This window comes from Cryptomeria japonica, chromosome 3, assembly GCF_030272615.1.
Source record: "Cryptomeria japonica chromosome 3, Sugi_1.0, whole genome shotgun sequence".
In the NCBI taxonomy this organism is placed as follows: domain Eukaryota; kingdom Viridiplantae; phylum Streptophyta; class Pinopsida; order Cupressales; family Cupressaceae; genus Cryptomeria; species Cryptomeria japonica.
Window position 1 is genome coordinate 697,638,842 of NC_081407.1, and position 18,816 is coordinate 697,657,657.

Here is an 18,816-nt window from a genome sequence, read left to right on the forward strand (position 1 = left end):
AAGATTTGAAGGAGTGAGAACATTGTTGGCATATGCTACTTACAAGAATTTCCAGGTATATCAAATGGATGTCAAATCTGCATTTCTGAATGGTATATTAGAAGAAGTTTTTATTGAACAACCTGAAGGATTTGTTGAAGGAAAGAATAATGATCAGGTATGCAAATTGAAAAAAGCTTTATATGGCTTGAAACAAGCACCTAGAGCATGGTATGAAAGATTGCACTCTTATTTAATCAAGTATAAGAACTAGTGAAAACAGTAACATGTACATGAAGAACGATGAAAATGAAATACTGATCTCAACCATATTTGTTGATGATATTATCTTTTGTGGAAATGACTCTCTATGCAAGAACTTTGGAAATGAAATGAGCAAAGAATTTGAGATGTCATTAATCGGCGAGATAAAGTATTTTATAGGTTTACAGATTCTGCAAATGAAAGATGAGATTTTCATTACTCAATCCAAGTACATAAAGGAAATCTTGAAGAAATTTGGAATGGAGGATTCAAAACCAGTGAGTACTCCTATGACTACCAACTATAAACTATCAAAGAATGATGAATCTACATTTGTTGATGAGACACTTTACCGATCCGTGATTGGAAAGCTGCAATATGTTGTTCACAGTAGGCCAGATATTGCACATGCAGTAGATATAGTTGCAAGATTCTTTGTAGATCCCAAGGAAACACACATGACATCAATCAAGAGAATTTTTAGATACCTAAAAGGCACTAAAGATTATGGATTAGTATATCAGAAAGGAAATGTTTTTGATTTAAAAGTTTATACTGATGCTGATTGGGCAAGCAACATTGATGACAGGAAAAGCACAAGTGGAGGAGCTTTCTTTTTAGGAGAAAGACTAGTAAGTTGGCTTAGCAAGAAACAAGGATGTGTTTCACAGTCAATAGTAGAAGCTGAATATGTTACTGCAGCATTGAATTGTACCAATATAACATGGATCAAACAACTATTGGAAGGCATAAATGGGCAAGTTACCAAGCCAGTAACTATATTCTGTGACAATACTAGTGCCATAAACATTTCAAAGAATCCTGTTATGCACTCTAAGACAAAGCACATCTCTATCAAGTATCATTATCTTAGAGAAGAAGTTCAAGAGAAGAAAGTGGTGTTGGAGTATGTTAGCACAAAGGAACAAATAGCAGATATCTTCACCAAGCCACTGCCAAGGGACACTTTTGAGTATCTCAGAAGTTAGTTAGGGGTCCTACCCCTATCTTCCATTCACTGACCGAGTTCGGTGAAAGCATCAATTCGATGACTCTATAGAATATCTTTTAGGAGTTGATGCTGATTTACACACTTTAGGAGGTTTTCTAAAGGTGTGCAGGAAACAATAATAGGGAGGAGGAATTGATGACATATTGCTTTGACTGAGACTAAGTTGACACATAACAGCAAGGAATTCACTTCTCAGCAGAAGTAATTATGTATTAGTTTTCTTTTTGGCATTGTTGTCAAAGGGGGAGAAGACTAATGTATGGGGCAGAAGTCTGATGACAGGGGGGAGCATTGTAGAATCTCATAGCAATCCGAATCATTTAGGTCAAATCAATTGGTTTTGCCATCAATGCCAAAGGGGGAGATTGTTGGCATTATAATAGACAAAGGGAGATTGTTGGCATTCCAATTAGAATGAGAGATTGTTGGCATTTCAATTAGGATATTGAGAAGGTTGTTGATGATTATGGATATAATTGATTAAGGATGTTTACTGTCTTAATATTATTATTTTGTCATCGATGTCAAGAAATTGATTTTCTAATTCAGTATGATGTTGCCATATCTTAAGAAGTATGATTTGGTGAGTATAAAGATGTCGGTAAAAGACACAGAATGATGAATAAGGGGAGGAATAAGTTATTCAATGGGCAACTATTACTGAGTTAGCCAATGATGAGATCATGATGTTTAGACTGTTTTGATATCCTACATATGTTGTTGATTGTAAGGTTAATACTATACTATGTTACCGAGCAAAGAACCTAGTCAGTAAACCCTAAGGTTATCGCTATCGGTTAATGAAGGCAGAATGTCTACTGAGTGAAGTTTAGTATGTACCGAGTTGCAACCGAGTAATAACATAATGCATTGAATGAATAAAAGCATTATTTAATGAAGGAAGCTGATGAGCTGGTTATGATTAAATGATTGTTACAACATGTATAAAGGTTGTTAAGGATCTATGGCAATGAAAGATCGGTAGGAAGATCTACAACTTAGATTGAACCGCAATACCCTAGCACAAGTTCCAAGAAATGTATGCAAGTTCCAAGGCAGGGTAAAATGTTTTCAGATTGAAGGATACATTGAACCTGGCCAAGTTTGAAGATCTGATGGCTATAATTGATTATGGGATATGTGATCAAGGAGATTAAGCGGTTGACAAATTATTTATAAATAAGGAACTGTTGATAAACAATGTATGCGGGAAAGTGTAAGCACATGGATGCTACATAGTGATTACCGAGCATAGAAGCTTGAAGACCTGTTTAAATAACAGAGTATAGAGCCCAGCAGATGGACAAGATAAGTCCTATGAATAGATTGTATTGAGCAAATAAGAATCTGTTTTAGCATTTTAGATGTGAAGTTGCAGATAGATTTTTATTACTGTTATTTTGTAAAGTGACAGAAAATCTCTTAACTGAGTGGACTTAACAATCTTATTTGTAAAACCCTCTAGCAAGGTGACATTCTGATTGAGTGTTTGAAATCCTTTAACAAGGTCACTTCTAACAAGGTGAAGATCCTAACCGATTTGAGGGAAATCCCTTAACCGGGTCACATCTAGCAATGTGTTTGTAATCTTTAATAGGATTTTCTTTTAACCGAGCATACTCTAGAAAAGTATATTTCTTAGTGGGTCCAAAATCCCACAGTGGTTTTTCCCTATTTGGGTTTCCACGTTAAATCTGGTGTTATATGTTTTGCGATCTTATCTGTTTATGAGTTTGCATGCTTTATAGCTTTTCTGATAAGGTTACCGAGGTTGAATCTATTGATTTTATGAAGATTAAGTTTATATGATTCACCCCCCCCTCTCATCTTATTAGCTTGACATCTGTACTAATCATTTAGTATCAGAACTATCAAGTGCAACGTGAGCTTGATTATAATTAAGCATCTATACTAGTAGAAGCATGTATTCAACAATTTAAAATAAGGAACAGGACAGGGAGAGTGGCCATAGGATATTTTGAAGGTGTTCATGATGAGGGTGTTGCCTTATGGAAAACAATCTCGAGCCAACAAAAGGAAGTTGAAGAAGAAATAGCAAAGGGGACAAAAGAGGACCAAGGTGTAGCTATCCTTGACAAAGGGAAAGGTAAAGACAAAGACTCTACTAAAGGTTTTGATGTTTTCTCAGTTGATGATATCATCGGTAATGTTGTGTCAGATATTCCTAATTTGACTAAGGATGTAGAGCATCCGGTTGAACAAAAATCAACCATTGAAGCTATTGATATTGGTGTTTCACTAGTAAAGGGAATGACTCAAACCAAGCATCCTGGTGTAGATGGAGTTATAGTTGAAGATATACCTTATGAAGATACACCTCACAGAACTTGAGTAAAAATAAATCCTTCTTACAATGAACCCTTTTTATCAGAGAAAAAGGAAACAAAGGAGAAGGAAGAAAAATAGAAGAAAGTAGAAAAGAAGCAAGAAGAGATGACAAAAACATAGGAGACTAAGAAAACAGTGGTGGACACTCCTCCGGTAAAGTGGAAGTTAGATTTAGAAAAGGAGAGTGAAAAGAAGAAAGTTAAATTCATCACCCTAGCCAAATCTAAGGTTAAGGATGAAGAAAAGGATGAATAAACATGGGAGGAAGAAGAGGAAGACTCTGTAATCGACATAAAGTAGATGACCCCAAAACAATTAATGAAAGTTTCTGGAAAATTGAAACTTCAAGCTGAAAAGGAAAAACTTAGAGCAAAGAAAAAGAAGACCAAAATTCTTAATACTGCAAAAACCATTTTGTCTAATCTCATTCCTAACATTGTTTTTGAAGACAATGCACCCATCATTGATCAATTGGGAACTCTTGTCAAGGCAATCGGCTCAGAGGTAACCAATCTGGAGAAGGTTGCAGTTAGACAGTATGAAACAAAGAGAGGTGAAAAATTAATGAAACACATATCAGTTGGCAAAGTTGCTCTCTCCACTAGCACTGAAGAGGTCAAATCCATTCTAAAGGATGTTGGCCAGTTATTGGTCAAGTCATCAAGCTTCACTGATTTAATCAAAGATCTTGAAGATACAAGAGCTCAGACTCAAAGGGAAATCCAAGATCTGATAGGTTCTTTTGATCCTCTAACAAGCTCTGCAACAACCTTTAGTTGAAAGGTCAAACAACTAAGTCATGAAATCAAAGAGTTAAAAGAGGAAGAGGATAAATGAGCTCTTAGTCTACTAGAGATACAGTGCTACCTTGCACCGATCATTTATTTCATGCAAAGGAATGTCAAAGAAGCAAAATGCCTGATAAGTGCACCTGATTGTAAGTCAGTAGATGAAATAGAGGACTTTGTTACAATTTTACATGGACACTTCAACACCATGAAATAGGTGAAGTCTTCATGGCAATCCTCTTTGCAATCTGCTAAAGAAAATTTGAAAGACATTTTTGCTTTACTTTCATGAATCATTTTGTATATTCTTTGCCATTGATGTCAAAAGGGGGAGTTTGTATATGTACATGAGATAGATGAAATAGGGTTTAGAACCAGCACATACATGACTACTTTGCAGTGTTTTCCACTAATGCCAAAGGGGGAGTTTGTTGGCATTATGATGCATTTTGTATGACCGGTGAAATGGTTGTCACTGTTGGCAACATCATCTTCTAGGTCTCCACAATCCGTCGGTAAAGGAGTAAAGGGTAACCGGTGAAGAACAAGAGTCCTTATTCCTATTGACAGTGAGTAGACCGGTATACACGGGTTAACCGGCTAAGTAGTGACTAGACCGGTATACAAAGGTTAACCGGCTAAGCAGTGAGTAGATTGGTATACAGAAGGTAACCGGCTAAACAGTGAGTAGAAAGGTATATAGGAGGTAACCGGTTAAGAAGAATTGGACCGGTACATAGGCGAAAACCAACAATACAGGAGTCTCAACCGATAGACCTAGATAACATCTAGTTGAATCGACAGTCTTCTCTTTTCAACGGGTGGGGTTATCGACATGAATGACTGTCTTGACCGATATTCCTTCAATGATTTTTGGAGAGTACTTTGAGGTGTGATAACAAAATTTGAATCTGATTTTTTGAGGGAAAGTTGGCACCAGAACAAAAGGTTAATATATTCACATCATTCATTCTGATAGTTGTTGTTGTAAAATGTGAAAGAGATCTGTGTGAATGAAAACAAGGGGAGTAGAATAGAGTGTAGTAGATAGGGGTATGAAATGGTGAAGCCGACACTGATTAGAAGAACAAAGAATGCAAAGTGGATCTATGAGACAGAGGTAGTGTCATCAGACAGATCAATCATCTTTGTTGCCTTCTAACAATTGCAACATTGTAAATCCCTTAACAGCGTAAACCTTAACCGGTTCTTTATGTAAAATCTCTTAACCGAGTCACTTCAGATATGACGTTGTAAAACCCTCTAGCAAGGTGAACTTTAACAGGTTCTAAGGTATTCTTAACCGAATATCAGTCACTTCTAATAGGGTGATTTTCTCAGAAAGAATTGGTTGTAAGCTCGTAACAGGGATCTCTTTTTCATTGGAGTAAAAGAGATTGTGGGTTATCCCCACCATGGTTTTCTCCCTCTAACCGAGGGTTTCGACATATAATTTCTAGTGTTATGTGACGCTTATTTGTGCATGCAAATATCTTTTATTTAATGTTTTCTGCTTTCATGATTTATGCAATGTTTAAGTAGATTTGGAAGGATAGTTGCAGACCGGTCAGATTGAATGTTTGAATTGTGTATAAACTATTTTGACTGATTCACCCCCCTCTCAGTCATCGGTTAATACTAACTTGAGCTATCGGTTAGTACTCAGTTTGTTTTATATATTACCAGTATATCTCTATTGAAGAAAAATTGTTTATATCACTGATTCACCCCCCTCTTAGTGATCCATTGTGTCCAACAATTGGTATTAGAGACTATGTACCCTGTTTTGTCAAAAGTGTTCTCTTGCTTGGATAGATCCTATCAAGTGTTCACAATGGAAAGAAATGAATCCATCTCCTCAAAAGCCTCTATGTTTGATGGTGTCAACTATGCCTTTTGGAGTAGAATAATGGAAACCTATTTTTTCTCTCTAGGTTGTGATGTATGGATGTCGGTGGTGAATGGGTATACAGTCCCTAATAATCCACCTACTGACGTAGATGTTAAGAAGGAATATGAGAATAATGGTGAAGCTAAAAATGTCATTCTCAATGGGTTATCTAATAATGAGTTTGTTAAAGTCATGCACTTCTCGTCAGACAAAGAAACTTGTGATAAGTTGCAAAAGATATTTGAAGGAGATGCTAAAGTCAAGGAAGCCAAGTTACAGAATTTGAGAGCATAGCTTGAGGGTTTGAAGATGAGAGATGAAGAGAAGATTTCTGACTATCTCCAAAGGATTGATGAAATAACAAACACCATTAGAGGGCTTGGAGAAGAAATAAAAGATGAGGTGGTAGTGAAGAAAGTACTTAGATATCTTACATCTAAGTATGATGCAAAGGTATCAACAATAGAAGAAGCAAAAGACCTGAAAGTCTTTATAATAGATGAGTTGTATGGTTCCCTAATTGCTTATGAGATGAGAATTGCTGGTATTGAGGCCATGAAGAAAGAAGCTATTAAATGTCCCTATGGTGATAAGAATGAAGATGATCAATCAAGTGGTAGCAGATCATACGATAAGGACAGGAAGAAGAATGTCTACCGGCATAGTAGAAGAGGCTACCGGAAGCAGAGCAGTCTCTACACACATGAAAATGATACCACAGATGAGGAAAGTGCCTCAGATGACTATTGCAGTGAATATGAAGTCAGAGCAAGCCTTTTCATGGCTCAAGAGGTTCTGATACTTGAAGAAGGAGAAGAAGAAGAGCAAGAAGGAGAAGTAGATCTTGAAGCAGAGCTCATTAGTGCCTTGGATGAGCTAAAGAAAACAAGAAGAGATTTGAAGAAGGTAAAAAGGGTTGCCACTGAAGAACAAGAGTTGTTGGAGCAATCTCTTGAAGAGTCCAAGAAAACTATCGCAAATATAAAACTCCAACTTGAAGAGGCCAAAAGGATTTGTGAATCCACAAGCACCGGTCTGAGTGAAAAGGAGGAGCATCAGAATGTAGAAGCAAAAATAGTGAATCTCTAGAAGGAATTAGAGAAAAGTCAGGAAGAAATAAAGTTGAGAAGCAAATATGAAGGTAGCACTAAAGCCCTAGACAAGATGCTGAGCAAACAGAAGCAATTTAAAGATACCAGTGGCTTAGGTTTTCAAGAAGGACATAGTTCAAATAGAAAAGTCCCATCCGAGAAGGAAAAACAATTCACCTCTTCAAATGAAGGTTAAGAGAAGAAGACATTCACGATAAGGAAGGCTACCAGTAAGAAGACATATGCAGATGCTATTAAGAATCGCCACACAAACCGATATACACAATCAATGAACCAGAGGTTATCCTCAATGCACCAACATACATATCCAAGGAGAAATGTAAGAGTTGATCATGAGGGATTCACCAGACTTAGCAGCATGAAAGAAAGACCCCCAGTGAGGTAGTCATTTTCAGGATCAAGACAACATAACCGGTATGTTCCAAATTTCCATGGTTATTGTCACCGATGTAATAAATTTGGTCATAAAATGGAAGATTATAGGAAGATGAATCTAAACCCTAGTTTTGAGAGTAGAAATGCATTTGTTGAATTACAAAGTACAAATGTCACATGTTATAATTGCAATGAGTTTGGTCACAAGAGTTATGAATGTAGGAGTAATATGCAAATGTCCTACAAGGATGCCTTGACTACATCTTACAGTGCTAATGTGAAATGTTATAAGTGTCTAAATTTTGGTCACATAGAAATGTATTGTAAGATGAGAACTGACAAGAAGAAGAAAATAATACCGAATGAGAAGTTAGAAAAAAAACCGGAACACAAAGTGACAGAAGAGGTTAAGAAAGAAGAGAAACAAGTTTGGGTAGAGAAAGAGAAAAACAAGATAGAGTCCAGTCTGATTGTGCAGACTGCTCTACATGTTGAAAGGAGGAATCTGTGGGTAGTTGATAGTGGTTTCTCAAATCACATGACCAGAGACAAGAAAAATTTCATCAATCTTGGTGATTGGAATGGTGGTTCAGTCTGGTTTGGTGACAACTCCTCTATCAAGATTAAGGGTCATGGTACATTGAGTATTGATGGAAAGCTTAAGGGTCATGATGTGTACTATGTGGAAGGACTAAATAATAATCTTCTAAGTGTAAGTTAGATGTGTGACAAAGGATATATGTTCATATCCGACTCTACCAGTTGTCAGATAAGCAAGCAGAGTATCGGTCAGGTTGTAGCAGAGGGAAAGAGAACATATGGTAATGTCTACAATCTGAAGGAATGCTATGTGTCCCAATGCATGATGGGACAAGTTTATGAAAGCTAGTTGTGGCACCGAAGATTACGCCATGTGAACTTTGATAATCTGGTTAAGATAAGCAAGAACCGCTGTGTGAGAAACATACCTCAAATCATAAAACCGGCAAGCACATTTTGTGATGAATGTGTTAGAGGTAAGCAAGCAAAGGCCATCTTTAAAACAAAGGAATATAACACCTCAAGACCTTTGGAGTTGATACATATAGACTTATGTGGGCCAACAAGGATAAGAGCATTAGCCGGTGAAAGGTATTTCATGTTGCTCATAGATGATTACTCAAGAATTACTTGGGTAACCTTCCTACATGATAAGTCACAAGCAATTGAGAGATTCAAGATTTCCAGGAAGATGGTAGAAAATGAAAGTGGGTGCCGGTTAAAATGCTTAAGATCAGACCGAGGTGGAGAATTTTCTTCCAATGAGTTTGTTGACTACTGTGAGAGACATGGAATCTGAAGATAGTATTTAGCTGCAAGGATACCTCAGCAAAATGGGGTGGTAGAGAGGAAAAATATGATAGTGAAGGAGATGGATAGGACAATGTTAAATGAGAACAACATACTAGATATATATTGGAAGGAAGTAGTTCATACTGCAGTCTACAAATTAAACCGGGTACAGTTAAGAGTGAACAATAGAACGACTCCTTATGAGTTATGGTATGAAAGGAAACCATCACTCAAGCACTTCAGAGTGTTTGGAAGTAAGTGTTTCATCAAGAGAGATGTTGATGGATTAGGAAGTTTTGATTCCCAGAGAGATGAAGGAATCTTCTTGGGATATTCAACCAACCGTAAATCCTACAAATGCTACAACAAGAGATTGAGAAAGGTAGTTGAGAGTATAAATGTGAGAATAGATGAAGAGTCACATAGAGGAAAATCTGTACCGACACCTAACATTGATGATTCATATGTTGAATATGAAGAACAATCTAACAATGGACTGGTAGAAGATGCACCAAACAAGATCCCCAACTAGTATGTGCAAAAGAATCATCCAGAAGAACTAATCATAGGAGATAGGAATGAAGGTGTGTAGACCAGAAGGAGATTAGCCCGAGAAAGTGAGCAAGTAAATTTATGCCTCATGACTGAAGTAGAGCCCAAAAATTTTGATGAAGCTAGAAAAAGTGAGAAGTGGGTAGATGCCATAGATGAAGAGTTGAGACAAATTGATAAAAATCAGACCTAGGAACTTGTTCCTAGACCAGCAAACAAGAATGTCATAGGTACCAAATGGGTCTACTTGAACAAGATGAATGAAGAAGGTAAGATAGTCCAGTATAAAGCAAGGTTAGTTTGCAAAGGGTATGCTCAAGTGGAAGGTATTGATTTTGAAGAAAACTTTGCACCGGTTGCTAGGTTAGAAGCAATAATAATGTTTTTAGCCTTCTTAGCCTATAAGGGATATGAAGTGTATTAGATGGATATAAAATCTTCCTTTCTCTACAAGATTCGTGAAGAAGAGGTGTATATGGAATAGCCGAAAGGGTACTTGTTGCATGAAGATGAGAGTTTTGTATGATGGTTAAAGAAAGCTTTGTATGGTTTGAAGTAGGCTCCCAGAGTATGGTATTCTTGGTTGGACACATACTTGAAGGAGAAAGGATTCCAGAAAGGGAAAGCAGACATTAACTTGTATGTCAAGGTAAATGGAGATCACATGATTATAGTTGTTGTATATGTGCATGATATTATCTTTGGTGGAGACAAGGACATCATGTGCAAATAATTTGTAGATTAGATGAAGACAAAATTTGAGATGTCCATGCTGGGTGAGTTGTCCTATCTCCTTAGTTTGTAGATCGCATAGTAGGAGAAACAAATTTTCATCTCCCAAACCAAGTATGTGAAAGACATGCTGAACAAATTTCAAATGGAGGACAACAAACTGTTAAGAACTCCCATGGTTATCAGTTGTAAATTGAGAAAACTACATGAGTCACCAGAAGTTGAGAAAATACTATATAGGTCTATGATTGGCAGTCTGTTGTATTTAACAACATCTAGACCGAATATTGTATAAGTTGTTTGCATGGTAGCAAGATTCCAAGCTGCTCCTAAATAGTCTCACTTAAATGTAGTCAGAAGGATCTTCAAGTATTTGCAAGGAACTATCAGCTATGGCCTGTGGTATCCAAAGAAAGGAGACTTCTCTTTGCATGCTTATATTGATGCAGATTGGGCCAAAAGTATTGATGAACAAAAAAGTACAAGTGGAGGTGCTTTCTACTTAAGAGACCGGTTAGTATCATGGCACAACAAGAAGCAAGATTCAGTATCATTATCCCCTGTCGAGGTCGAATACATAGCAACTACTACATGTTGTTCATAGGTTTTGTGGATGAAGAAGACACTGAAAGACATACAGGTGGAGATCCGGAACCTATTCCAATCTGATGTGATAACTCAAGTGCAATCAACATCTCCAAGAATCTAGTAATGCACTCAAGAACAAAACACATTGCAATCAAGTATCACTTCTTGAGGGAGAAGGTAGTAGACAAGGAGGTCATAGTAGAATATGCTCCAACTGGTGAGCAGATTGCTAACATATTTCAAAAAGACACTTCCTTTGAGCTCATTTGAGTACCTGAGACAAAAGATGGGAGTAGTCCCACCATCTGGCAACACTTAAATGCATAGGATGGTGTATGATTCAGGGGGAGTTAACCATTGTTACTATCTTAAGATTCTTGAAACATGAAGCATGGACATAGGGGGAGAGTGTGTCTTAACCAGATGTAGACAAGGGAGAGATTATGGGTAGACTCTGGTATTATGATTAGTGTCAGGCTAAGGTTCCCTTTTCCATTGTTGTCAAAGGGGGAGAGAAACTGGATTAGAAAATGTTGACATCAATGCCAAAGGGGGAAATTGTTGGCATTGAGTTGTCATTGATGTCAATCAATATTGAAGGCTACCAGTAGAGGTATGTCACCTGGTAAGAAGAAGATTGAGCCGACATAAGGAAGATTAACATGAAGGCTTGTCAACCGGTATGATGGAAGAAATGTAGGTATTGAGACTGTTAGTAACATCACTGATAAGAGGTGATATGAAGTTGTGTGTTGGCATGACAAGTTGTAGCCGGTAGAAAGGTTGGTTGTTTTTCTTGTGATAATGTTTGTAATAAAGAGGCAGAGTGACAAAGAGATCACAAACCACTGGAGGTGAAGATGTGCTACCGGTGTAGTGTGCACTGTCGGTTAGCAGTAAGAGAAGGTCTCATTGGTAGGGGCTTGTGCCAGTATGAGTTTGTTGAATGTTCAAAGTTTAAACTAACCTTGTGTTGGTGAGCTGGGTGCATGCCGATGTGATGCCATATGGAGTTGAGGTGGCAAGCATGCAGAGGTTGGTGAATTTTCCATCGACATGGTTGTTGGAGCAGTTAGTCGACATTAATGCAACAACCACAAATCACAGGTCAATAAAAAATTGATGTGGCTCGAGGAACAATGAATGGCAAAGAAAGATTAGGGAGTTGTTGGCACCTAGATCAAAGCAAAAAAATGAGATTACAAGAGGACCTTGAGAAGGAAACAACTGGGTCATAAATGAGTTGACAGATTTCAAGGCCAAAAATCATGGTTGGGATTGATATCTTTAGAAAATATGCATTGGATGATGGAAAATGCATACAAATGCATTCCTCCAATTCAGGTGGTCAATCCAAGGTAGATTGGATTAGATCTGATGAAGATTTGATCGGTGGAAGAAACCCTAACCGCCTGAATTTGAATTGGCTTTTGGCGAGAAAGTCTATTTTTAAATATAGCAACTTAAGACAGATAGAGTTGTTGCTGAAGAGTGAAGGAGAGCGTTAAATTGTTGTCTGAGAGATGAAGAGATAAATACTTGAAGTGTTTATGAGTAAAGACTGTACCGGGAAGGAGAAGTAGGGTAAACCGGTGTAAGGAACAAACTGGCAGAGTGAGCATAGAATGCAGAGGTGAAAATTTGAAGGAATCAACATCTGATAGAGAGTAATCAAGTGTGACTGGATTTTCACCAAAACAAAGGGAGAGAAGATTAAGCAGAGTTAGAATCAGCAGAAAGGATGAGTTGCAGTGTGTATTGAGCTAATACAAACTGATAAGCTAGAAACCAGTAGTGTAGAACTTTGAAGGGTTGTAAAACTTCATTTGTAGCAAGGATCTCACTTGTATAACTGAATTTTATATTTTTTTCACTGAGTTGGTGCTTAGTGCAGGGGTTGTAGCTCCTTTAGGTTGTAGCCTATAAATTGTGTAGGGGTTGGTACTGCTTTGGGTCGGTTCTCATAAATCAGGGGTTGGTGCCCTAAGATTATAATCAAATCTTTTACATTGTGAGGCTGGATTGGAGCAAATTATCTCGAGTAGCTATTCTCACCGAGGTTTTTCCCATATTGGGTTTTCCTCGTATATCTGGTGTTGTGTGATGCATTCTTGTATATGAGTTATGTTGATGTTATAGCAAATCCTTTCACACACTTAGTTTGCACTATTTGAGCTACTGGTTAGCACTCAGTTTGTTTTATATATTACTGGTATATCTCCATTGAAGAAAAAATGTTTAGATCACTGATTCACCCCCCTCTCAGTGATCCATTGTATCCAACACTAGTGTTACAAAAAAATATTGAAGAAGATTGTTAAAAGTGCGAATGTGAAGGTTGATCAAGGCATTTCTAAAGATTGACAAACTGGCAGGTTATGAATCTGATGACTCAATTGACAAAAAGAGGGAAGAGAAAACAAGAGAAAAAAAGAAAGAAAAGGAGGCTCAGGATACTCTAGTATCTACATATAGAACCCCAAGTATGTATAGAAGAATCATTCAGTAGATTAGATTATTGTAGATAAGAACAAAGGAATTATCACAAGAAGCAAAGTAGCTTCAGAACAAGTTTTGTTATGTTTACTATATGAGATTCAACAAAAATATATAGAAGAAGATGGCAATGATCAAAGTTGGATAAAGGTAATGAGAGAAGAGATAGTTTAGATTGATAAGAATCAGACATGGGAACTAGTTCACAGACTGACATATAGAAATGTAATTGGAACAAAGTGGGTATTTCAGAACAAGCTGGATGAGGATGGAAAATTTGTGACAAATAAAGCAAGGTTGGTTTGCAAAGGTTACACACAAGTTAAAGGCACTGATTTTGAGGAGACATATGCACATGTTGCTTGAATGGAGGCTATTAGGATTTTTTGGCTTTTGTAGCCTTTAAGGATTTCAATGTTTATTAGATAGATGTTAAGTCAATAGTTTTGAATGGAGAACTGAAAGAAGATGTCTGCATTGAACAACCAGAAGGATTTAAGTTGAAAGATGATCTGAATATTGTTTGTAGATTGAAGAAGTTTCTATATGGATTGAAACAAGATCCTAGAGCTTGGAATGGAAAGATAGATAAGTATTTGGTTGATCAAGGTTTTCACAAGGGATCCACTGACAATAAATTTATATTTCAAAACTGATTTAGGTAAAATCTTGATTGTTGTAGTATATGTTGATGACATAATATTTGGAGGAAATGAAGGCATATGTAGCAAATTTGATAATGAGATGTAAAAGGAATTTGAGATGTTCATGATTGGTGAGTTAAATTTCTTTCTTGGTTTATAAGTAAATCAAAATAGCAAAGGAATTTTCATTTCACAATCTAAATACATTAAGGAATTATTGAAGAAGTTTGGGTTGGAGAAATCCAAATCAGTGTGTACACCTATGACCATTGGATGCAAGAACCAAAAGAATCACATGTTGTGGTGGTAATAATAATTTTCAGATATTTGTAAGCGACAAAAGAGTTTGGCTTGTTGTATCCCATAAATTCAAATTTTACTTTGACAACTTATATAGATGTAGATTGGGCCAGAAGTGTTGATGCGAGGAAAAGTACAATTGGTGGAGCACTCTTTCTTTGATCCTGGTTGGTTGCTTGCTTGAGTAAAAAGTAGGATTTTGTATCTTTATCTATAGCTAAAGTAGAATATATAGAAACATCTCCATGTTGCACACAGATTCCATGGATGAAGCAAACATTGAAATATATTAGTGTAATATTCAATGAACCCATCTCGATTATGTGTGATAACACCAATGCAATAAGCATTTCCAATAATCTAGTACAACATTCCAAAATAAAGCATATATCTATTCGCTATCACTTCTTGAGGGAAAAGGTGTTGCATAATGAAGTAAAGCTTGAGTATGTACCTGCAAAAGAGAAGATTGCAACTATCTTCATGAAGGCGTTGTGTAAAGATACTTTTGAGTATCTTTAGTAGAAGTTAGGGGTATTACACTTTCCTAATTTGAATTGATATACATTTGGATGGGCATTGGTCTAGTGAACAACTTGAATATTCTTATTTGGACTAATGCTTGGGTGCTTCCTCTTAGGGGAAGTAGGAGTGAGTTTCATAGGGAAATTTATGCCTACCTTTGTCCTTAATGTCAAAGGGGGAGAGTTGGAGACATGTATTTTGATGTGTAGAGATGTATAGATAATTATCTTGATTTGATGATGTGGAGAGAGTTTTGTGTTTGTTGTTGATGGATGTTGCCATCAATGACAAAGGGGGAGATTGCTGCAAATATGATGTTGATGGTTATCATTGATGTCAACATATGGTTTTGGTATTGATGATCTAGAAGTTGCATTCACGAAATATTTGGTGCTTAAGAAGATGTTTTTCAGTTAATGTTCAATGCAGTTGATGGTGATCTGATTTGGATATGGTGTTGATCGTTTGTATCTTAGTTTCATTCTTATTTTTGCTAAATTGAGTAGTTCTATTTTAGGTTTAGACTAGGTTCGAAATTCAAGAATGAGTATCAACATTTGTGTAGCGTGTGAGTCAAGCTTTGGGTCCGAAATTTGTGATGAATGTATTGTGTTGATCTTATCAATGATGTGTGTTGTGGTATGGTCTATGGTCTACTTCTCATTCCTTCCCACCATTGGAATATTTAGTGTTGACCTATTTCAAATCTCTATCTTGGCCGACTTATAAGATTATGTTTCCCACAGACAGTAAAAATAAGAGGATGAATTGAATGATGAAGATATGGAAGATTTTCAAGACTAAAAAAGAAAAATCTGATTGTTGATGATGTGTGAAGTGTGTTGTTACTGAGAAGGCACCAAAAGAAGTTATGGTATTGTAGGTTGTGTAATAGTGGTGGACTCTCTTTTTTTCTTTCTTCTTCCTTTGGTAGTGAGCCTTTTTCTGGGCAATGAGCTCTCCTGCAGTGAGCCTCCCTTTGTAAAAATCACCTTAATCGGTGTTACCTTAACTGGTGTTATATATTGAGAACTAACATTCTCTGCGGTTTTTCCCTTTTTGGGTTTTTCATGTCATATCTGGTGTTCATTGTGTGATCTATTTTGTGTATGTGCTTTCATGTTATATCTGATTTAATTAATTCTGTTGGTTAATTAGGATGTGTGAATGTATTGAAGAAATTTTTTAAGTTGATAACTGATTGACCACTCCCTCTCAATTGCCCAGATATTTAACAATAGTATCTCTGGTCTCCAAGAAAATATTAGAAATCACAAACACAATGCAAGACCACATACAATCTATATTGGATAAAAATGGAATTGGGTAATTTTAGGACCTAATCCCACTTTCATTCAAACATTGGAATATGAAAGCACCTAAAGGAGTGATCCTCTTTGACTAACACTTGTAAAAGAGAGTCAAGGGATACTTCTAGGGTTTCCATTCTTTCGCTACTATGAAAGGGAAATGTGCAAAATATGAGAGGATTTGAAACTGTTTAAAGAAGGTGAATACAAGTGACTACAATAATAAAACAACCGATTAATAATGAACAAAACTGAGAAATGAAGTATAGATATGGGAATGAAATTCTGATGCGCACCTGTGACCAAAATCTAAGCTAGAATTAGTAGGACCAAGGCATTGTATGCCCTAGTCTAAGAAACAATGATGATCTGAAAAATTTAGAACCTATTTTCTGAGACTCTCTGGACTGAGCCCTAAAAAATTGATGCAAAACTAGGAGGAACAAGGCATGGAGAACCATGGTCTTGAAGGACTAGGGTGTTGGGTGCTCTAGTTCCTGAAATCTAGGTCCAAATTCTAATGATGGGTTTGTGCTTGTTCCTTAAGATCTCTAAGAAATTGTTTGCTCCAACAGAAACTTGTAACTACACCTACAAGCTATAAATTGGTCCGTTTGTGGCTTTATAGGGTTTTTCCTTAGTCAAACCCCTTGTTTTGGTTATTTCCACCTCCACAAATAGCCGATATTGTATTGAAATGTGTCTGTGTCCTAGAATCTCATGTGTTTGTAAGATTCCTATGAGCTAAATGCAAACTAGAGTTCTACCCTATGTTTTGAGCAAAACCCTAAAATGAGTGTAATGTAAATACTTAAAATAAAAAATGCAATGTATATCTAAAGAAATAATGCAAATATGAAAATAACATGAAATCATACCCAATCCTAAGGAATAGGTACAAGCCAATCAAGAGCCGATGATTCCCTTATTATTCTTCAATATCTCCTAAGCTTCCATAATTGATGAAGACTTGATTGATAGATGAATTTTCTGATTTGAGACTTCACAAAAAACTACCCTTTCAATTCACAAGGATCACCTTTCAATTTTTTGATTAGGATCCTCAAATGAGGGAAATAAAGGCTTTATATATGAAACCCTAATTTTAAATTCGATAAAAGGCCAACATAGAATTGATAAAAATTGACACCAAGTGGGATTTGAAAATTATAATCCTACCAAATTAAGCTCCCAAAATTTGGGGAATAAATTTTGGGACCAGGTAGTATACTACTTGGTCCGGTCAACTTTTTTCTGGTTTTCTAGGGATGTGAGATATCGTGATTCTAATGCTAAATCCATCATAGTGGGTCAATCCAAGATGTGTAGATATGAGAAAATGTGCCTTAAATATTTAAATTAGGACCTTGTTAAGATTAATTTAAGATAAAATAAAAAGTGGTGCACCTAGGGTTAAGGGCCCAATTTTATGATGTGTGAATTGATGAGAGGGGACTTTAGATTTAATTAAATTAATAATCCAATGCCTAAAGAATCCCTATAATGCAAGATGCAATGAGCCACACTAAGGTAGGTGCTAACCTAAGTGTGGAATTTGACAACCTAACTAAGGGTGTACAATTTATGACACTACATTTAGCCCCCACTTTAGAAGTCATATGAGACTATGTGCATATGCAAGATAAAGTATATAAAAGTAAACATTCATGGGAAAAAGGATATGTCCATAAGATGTTGAATAAAGCCTCAAGTAGTATCTGTAGTACAATGTTAGGAACTGCATTCTACAAAACCAGATTGTTAGTTGAAATCACAAAATAACCTAGAATGCTTACTAATAGTGATGAAATTTAAGGGTACCTATACGCCCCCTTGTTTTGACTTGCTAATTGGGAGGTTGAAAAAGAGTATCATGTTTGTATCACTTTGAACTTAGAAATATGATTTATAAAAAATGGTTTCAACAAGGCTTGATACAAGATCAAAACTAATCAAGGATCATTTGGTAAGAAATATATCTAAATAATGATTCCAATGCATCAAATGGTGCAGAAATTGGATCTCTCTAACCCAAGATATGAAAGATTAAGTGTAAAATATAGAATTAGGTTTTGGAAAAAGAAATATCTTTTAAATAGTTACAAGTGTAGAGTGATTCTTTTAATGGAAAAAAGTAGTGAGATATCATTATTGAAAGACATCCACCTTCAAGAATAGAGGGGATCTTTGATAAAGATAACATCTTTAAAAACAAGAGTACGAAAATAAGAATTTACACCTTCTCCAATTTATAGAAAAATTGGATTCTTAGTGAAGGATTACACACTTTCACTAAGGAGAGACCGTTCATGAAATATGTATCATTTCAAACAGAGAATAGGTCCTAAAAAAGGAACACACATATTCTATGCAAGAAATGACATCAAATGAAAGATGCAACTCAAAAAAGGAAAGGTGCATATTTGGAAAAAGATAGAGGATTCAAATACTATTCTTTCCCCTAAAGCATGGAGATAAGGACACCAAAGAGAGATCATTTATAAAAGAAAGAAATAGATCCTCTCAGAGGTTCATTTTTGTGCAAGAAGGATGGGATCCTCAATAGG